The 7,072-nt window shown below is 46.7% G+C and overlaps 1 pseudogene; it reads right to left on the bottom strand.

Annotated features, from left to right (window-relative positions):
* Positions 1-1,348, bottom strand: part of LOC123076526 (uncharacterized) — a 6,838-nt pseudogene extending 5,490 nt beyond the window's left edge.
* Between the last annotated feature and the right edge of the window lie 5,724 nt (positions 1,349-7,072).

Below are 7,072 nucleotides of genomic sequence, written 5' to 3'. Positions count from 1 at the left end.
GATACATCACACTGTAAGCGAGATATATCCCTAGCGCACCTGGGTTGCAGAGCTCTGCAATATGCTAGTTTTTTTTGTCTCAAATGCCTTCTACATGTCTAGTTTCACCGCATAATGATAATTATTTTTGCCTCTTTCTTCTCAAATAATTCAAACACTCATAGGTCGCATGACACTGTCAACAATAAGTTTATCCGGCACAAAGGTCGATGTTGTTCATAGATAATTTCGGGGAGAACCTGCTTAAGTAGGTTTGCGAGTACTTTTAAATCGACTTTATAAATCACACTAAGCAAGCTAATAGGGCAGGACTGCGAAAAAAGTATTGTTTGTACCTTAGGATTAATAACAATGAGCATCCTGTTAATCTCCTCCGCATAATCTCCTCCCTTCAATATCCTAATCACGACATTGGTAACTTCTGTCCTCTCACCTTGCAAGTGCCAATAATTTTGAAAAACTTGAGTTAGGAATTAATCCGGGCCCGGTGCTTTTGTCGAGAACATTGGGGAATAGGGCCACACTAGTTTAAAAATGCCTACTAGCAGTGTTCGGAGAACGTTGTTAGTGGCGCCGCATGCCGACGCCATTAGTATGATGCCAATGCTAGGCTGGTATTACTTCCAACGCCACTCGTATATGTCTCATCAGTTGTATCAATGTGCAATGCCACTAACCGACAAATTATCAGCAAGATGTATGCTAGACAACAGTAATAGAAGTCATGCGTCATTTGGTTGACGCTCGCTTTGCCCCGTGCGTCCCCATTGTCAGTAAATCCGTACTATGTAATAACCCCTAGCTACACAAATTGAGTTAACACATTAATTAAAATAAATCTTACTTAAACATTAATGTTAAACTAGTTTGTATCCATATATTACACAGATTTGAACAACACTGTTCAAATAATCAAATCACAAAAAAATCTAATTAAAACTAAACAGCGAGTCTGATTCCACGCTGACGGGCTGTCTCCGTCGCAACCGCTACCGCCGGACCTTCTACGCATTGTCGTCCGAGATGACGATGACGTCCTCGTGTCTGTAGCCAGAGTCAGAGGCCTCCACGACGTCGGATGCAGGAGGTTGGTTTGCAACGCTAGGATCTCCCCTCGCTCATCGGGAGGAAGCGACGAAAATATGATGCGAACCTCAAGAAGCGTGTCCACCATTCACAAGTCCTCCGTGTCATGGCATGCAGGAGGCGGAGGTGAAGCCGGAGGAGGTTCCATCTCCTGCCTCCGTATCTCCTCCCTCTTCTCCTCATCCTCTCGGAGGGACTCGAAGGAGTAGTCGATGGCGGGCTCCTCCTCCTCAAATTCCGGGTCAGCATGGTACAGAGCCATGCTGTCAGCGTCAGCGAGCCGCGGCGCCGCCACTAGATGCTCTTAGAAAGCCACCTCACCCACCATGTTGATGCCCCAGGGTGCTGACGAAGGCGGCACCCGTGTCGGGAATGGTGGCGGTGAACCAGCCGGAGAAGGGGTTGGGGACTGATCCGGCGACGCATCCATGGGGAAGCCAGCGGCGTGCATCTCGGCTACTTGCGCGACACCGGCAATTAGCTGGGTCAATGGCAGCATGGCCAGGACCTTCTTCAGCTCGTGGAACATGCATGAAGGAGGACGGCGACGTCGGGTGTAAGGACGGCCAGAGAGGTGAAATGGTGGGCGCCGACGCAAGAGGGAGGGTTTGTGGGGGGCGTGGGGGGGAGTGGATAAGATTAATCCATTCCCACTGGGTGGATAAGACCCCTCCCCCTCCTTTATTTATGCCGGACCACCTTAGCGGTGTTGGTTGTGCACACAACGCCACTATCTGTGTGTAGGTGTGCGGCCCAAGGTGGAGACGTAAGTCATATCTTGTCTAAAAATCATTTTTGGTGGGGTGGGTTTTACAATTTTTCAGTTAACGAAGTCTATAAAAGTTGAATCTTGTAGTGGTGTGTTGGTATTACCTTTCTAGGATAAGGTTAGAATTTGATATTGTTAGACACAAGTTTTCACATACATACATATAGATTGAATATTTTGGTTGGTATGCATGATGTTGCTAAATTGTGTGTTCATGCAAAAATTTCACATACATACATATAGCGGGAGGCGGAGCAGCAAAAGGCTGTGGCCGCACGGGCAGAGAAGGAGCTTGCCGAAGAGAAGATAGCTAGCTAGGGGCAAGAACCAGGCCCGAGTCCTCCAGGTGGATGACACCCGAAGGGCGTGTACCTCGAATGCGACGCCCTTCAGGAGAAGGAGAAGGAGGCGACCGCGGAGCTCAAGAAGCTGAGCTCGGCACACGCCGAGGTCTAGACCCAGGCCCGGGCAGACCGCGTAGTGCTCCAGCAAGTGAGGCAGATCGTCGCTGGTAAGACATTTTTGCTTCAGTGTGTTTTTGGCCGCAAGGGGTTCGTCGAGCTCACTCAAGTATGGTGATCCACAGAGGCCTTCGTGAATCACCCGAGGAGCGCCGCAGACGTCGGAGGGCCATGCCAAGGAGAGAGCATTCTGGCAACAATTCCAGGCGCCATCGCATCCCGAGTTGTTGAATCACCAGATGAAGCAGCTAATGGAGCTCTTCCATATGGCGAAAACAGCGCCGCAAGATCTCTACATCCAACTCTGGCCCACGGAGGCTATGCCGACCAGTTTCTTCAGACTGGTGGCCCGTCTGCAAGAGGCAGGCCCTCAAGTGATGCTGGAAGCGGTCCACATGCTTGGAGGGCGTCCAACGGGTTTATGCTTGCATGAAGACACACTATCCGCGTCTTGATGCGACGGTCGTGGCCTCGGATTTTTACTCCCGTGCGACCGATTTAAAACTGAAAGCGACCAGTCGTCAGCTTCGGCCCCTTTTTACAAGATATGAAGGGTGTCTCATATGCAGTCTTGACCCTTGGCCGATGTCTCGGTTCTCGAAGGCGGTCCATGCATATGAAACAAGGCAATTACACTATATTGGTTCTATAGCTTTCACTTAGTCATAGAAGCTTAATTGTGAGGGCTGGTGACAAGCCCCCGGTGTGTGAAGTACTCGGTGGTTGCCGGGGTTCAGACCACTAGTCACTTTGGCTTATTTTAATATAAAAAAGCCCTTCGTTTGTCACAGGGGATCTCTAACGATCCTTTGTTTGACATTGTCATCGGCTAGCCGACCAGTTTAAGCTTACCACAATAGTCAGTTTTCAACTTTCTCCACTGAGGCGCTTTACCATACGAGTTGGAAGCGCAATCGCAGTGGTTCTCCCTTTACACTCTTAGCCGAATAGATTGGGAACATAATGAAGTAAATATGCCCTAGAGGCAATAATAAAGTTGTTATTTTATATTTCCTTATATCATGATAAATGTTTGTTATTCATGCTAGAATTGTATTAACCGGAAACTTGATACATGTGTGGATACATAGACAAAACACCGTGTCCCTAGTAAGCCTCTACTAGACTAGCTCGTTAATCAAAGATGGTTAAGTTTCCTAACCATAGAAATGTGTTGTCATTTGATGAACGGGATCACATCATTAGGAGAATGATGTGATGGACAAGACCCATCCGTTAGCTTAGCATAATGATCGTTTAGTTTATTGCTATTACTTTCTCCATGTCAAATACATATACATATTCCTTCGACTATGAGATTATGCAACTCCCGGATACCGGAGGAATGCCTTGTGTGCTATCAAACGTCATAACGTAACTGGGTGATTATAAAGATGCTCTACAGGTATCTCCGAAGGTGTTTGTTGGGTTGGCATAGATCAAGATTAGGATTTGTCACTCCGAGTATCGGAGAGGTATCTCTGGGTCCTCTCGGTAATGCACATAATAATAAGCCTTGCAAGCAATGTGAGTAATGAGTTAGTTGTTACGTAACGAGTAAAGAGACTTGCCGGTAACGAGATTGAACTAGGTATGAAGATACCGACGATCGAATCTCGGGCAAGTAACATACCGATAGACAAAGGGAATAACGTATGTTGTCATAACGGTTCGGCCGATAAAGATCTTCGTAGAATATGTAGGAGCCAATATGAGCATCCAAGTTCCGCTGTTGGTTATTGACCGGAGAAGTGTCTCGGTGATGACTACATAATTCCCGAACCCGCAGGGTCGCACGCTTAACGTTCGTTGACGTTAGAGTAGTATTGGGATATTTGATGAGTTGTAACCAAATGTTGTTCGGAGTCCCGGATGAGATCCCGGACGTCACGAGGAGTCTCGGAATGGTCGAGAGGTAAAGATTTATATATCGGAAGTCATATTCTGGGTTCCGGAAAAAGATGCAGTTTTTTCGGTATTGTACCGAGAAGCTTCTAGAAGGTTCCGGAGGATTCCGGAGGGGTCCGGAAGTCCACAAGTGGTCCCACCACGACCCAAGGGCTAGCATGGGCTGCGGGGAGGCGCCCTGGCCTTGGGCTAGGCGCACCAAGTCCTCAAAAGCCCATGTGGCTAGGGAAGGCAAAAAAGGAAGGAGTCCTAGTAGGAATAGGATTGGACTTGGAGTCCAAGTCCTCTCCCCCTTAGCTGCGCCCTAGGGCTTGGAGGGGCTGTTTACCAATATATAGAGGGGAGGGGGTGCCCAAGAGAACACACCAAGCCCTTGGCACCCCTCTCTCTCCCGTTACTCCGTAGTTCCACCGCCTCGTCCCGACGACGCTTAGCGAAGCGATGTCGGTGTTCCACCACCACCATCACCACCATGCCATCGTGTTGGTTGTGATCCCATCTACTTCTCCTCTCCTGCTTGCTGGATCAAGAAGGAGGAGACGTCATCGAGCCACACGTGTGCTAAACTCGGAGGTGCCGTCCGTTCGGCACTAGATCGGTTGGACCGTGATCGGATCGCGAAGAGTACGACTACATCAACCGCGTGATAAACGCTTCCGCTTAACAGTCTATGAGGGTACGTAGACACACTCTCCCCTCTCGTTGCTATGCATCTCCTAGATAGATCTTGCGTGAGCGTAAGCAATTTTTGAAATTGCATGCTACGTTCCCCAACAGTGGCATCCGAGCCAGGTCTATGCGTAGATGACATGCACGAGTAGAGCACAAAGAGTTGTGGGCGGTGATTGTCATACTGCTTACCACCAATTTCTTATTTTGATTCGGCGGTATTGTTGGATGAAGCGGCCCGGATGCTTCATCCCGGACAAACCTTACATGACCACGTTCATGAGACCGGTTCCACCAACAGACATGCAGCTAGTTTTGCATAAAGGTGGCTGGCGGGTGTCTGTTTCTCCTACTTTAGTTGAATCGAATTTGATTGCGGACGGTCCTTGTTGAAGGTTAAAACAACAAACTTGATAAATCACCATTGTGGTTTTGATGCGTAGGTAAGAACGGTTCTTGCTAGAAGCCCATAGCAGCCACGTAAAACTTGCAACAACAAAGTAGAGGACGTCTAACTTGTTTTTGCAGGGCATGTTGTGATGTGATATGGTCAAGACATGATGTGATATACGTTGCTGTATGAGATGATCATGTTTTGTAAAAGTTATCGGCAACTGGCAGGAGCCTTATGGTTGTCGCTTTATTGTATGAAATGCAAACGCCATGTAATTGCTTTACTTTATCACTATGCGTTAGCGATAGTTGTAGAAGCAATAGTTGGCGAGACGACCATGACGCTACGATGGAGATCAAGGTCTCAAGCCGGTGACGATGGAGATCATGACAGTTCTTTGGAGATGGAGATCAAAGACACAAGATGATGATGGCCATATCATGTCACATATTTTGATTGCATGTGATGTTTATCTTTTATGCATCTTATTTTGCTTAGTACGGTGGTAGCATTATAAGATGACCCCTTAACTAAATTTCAAGGTATAATTGTTCTCCCTGAGTATGCACCGTTGCGAAAGTTCTTCGTGCTGAGACACCACGTGATGATCGGGTGTGATAGGCTCTACGTTCACATACAACGGGTGCAAGACAGTTTTTGCACATGCATAATACTTGGGTTAAACTTGACGAGCCTAGCATGTACAGACATGGCCTCGGAACACTGGAGACCAAAAGGTCGAACGTGAATCATATAGTAGATGTGATCAACATAGAGATGTTCACCATTGAAGACTACTCCATCTCACGTGATGATCGGACATGGTTTAGTTGATTTGGATCACGTGATCATTTAGATGACTCGGGGGATGTCTATCTAAGTGGGAGTTCTTAAGTAATATGATTAATTGAACTTAATTTATCATTAACTTAGTCCTGATAGTATTTGCATATCTATGTTGTAGATCAATAGCTTGCGATGTAGCTCCCCATTTATTTTTATATGTTCCTAGAGAAAAATAAGTTGAAAGATGATAGTAGCAATGATGCGGACTGGGTCCGTGATCTGAGGATTATCCTCATTGCTGCACAGAAGAATTATGTCCTTGATGAACCGCTAGGTGACGAACCTATTGCAGGAGCAGATGCAGATGTTATGAACGTTTGGCAAGCTCGGTATGATGACTACTTGATAGTTTAGTGCGCCATGCTTTACGGCTTAGAACCGGGACTTCAAAAACGTTTTGAACGCCACAGAGCATATAAGATGTTCCAAGAGCTGAAATTGGTATTTCAGACTCATGCCCGAGTCAAGAGGTATGAGACCTCTCACAAGTACGTTGCCTGCAAGATGGAGGAGAATAGCTCAACCGGTGAGCATGCGCTCAGAATGTCTGAGTACTACAATCGCTTGAATCAAGTGGGAGTTAATATTCCAGATAAGATAGTGATTGACAAAGTTCTCTAGTCACTATCACCAAATTACTGGAACTTCGTGATGAACTATAATATGCAAGGGATGACGAAAACGATTCCCGAGCTCTTCGCGATGCTAAAATCGGCAAAGGTAGAAATCAAGAAAGAGCATCAAGTGTTGATGGTTAACAAGACCACTAGTTTCAAGAAAAAGGGCAAAGGAAAAGAAAGGGAACTTCAAGAAGAATGACAAGCAAGTTGCCACTCCCGTGAAGAAGCCCAAAGCTAGACCTAAGCCTGAAACTGAGTGCTTCTACTACAAAGGGAATGGTCACTAGAAGCGGAACTACCCCAAATAATTGGTGAATAA

This window comes from Triticum aestivum, chromosome 3D (assembly GCF_018294505.1).
Source record: "Triticum aestivum cultivar Chinese Spring chromosome 3D, IWGSC CS RefSeq v2.1, whole genome shotgun sequence".
NCBI classification, from domain to species: Eukaryota; Viridiplantae; Streptophyta; class Magnoliopsida; order Poales; family Poaceae; genus Triticum; species Triticum aestivum.
Note: the sequence above shows the minus strand (reverse complement) of the source record. Positions and strands in the feature narration are given on the sequence as shown.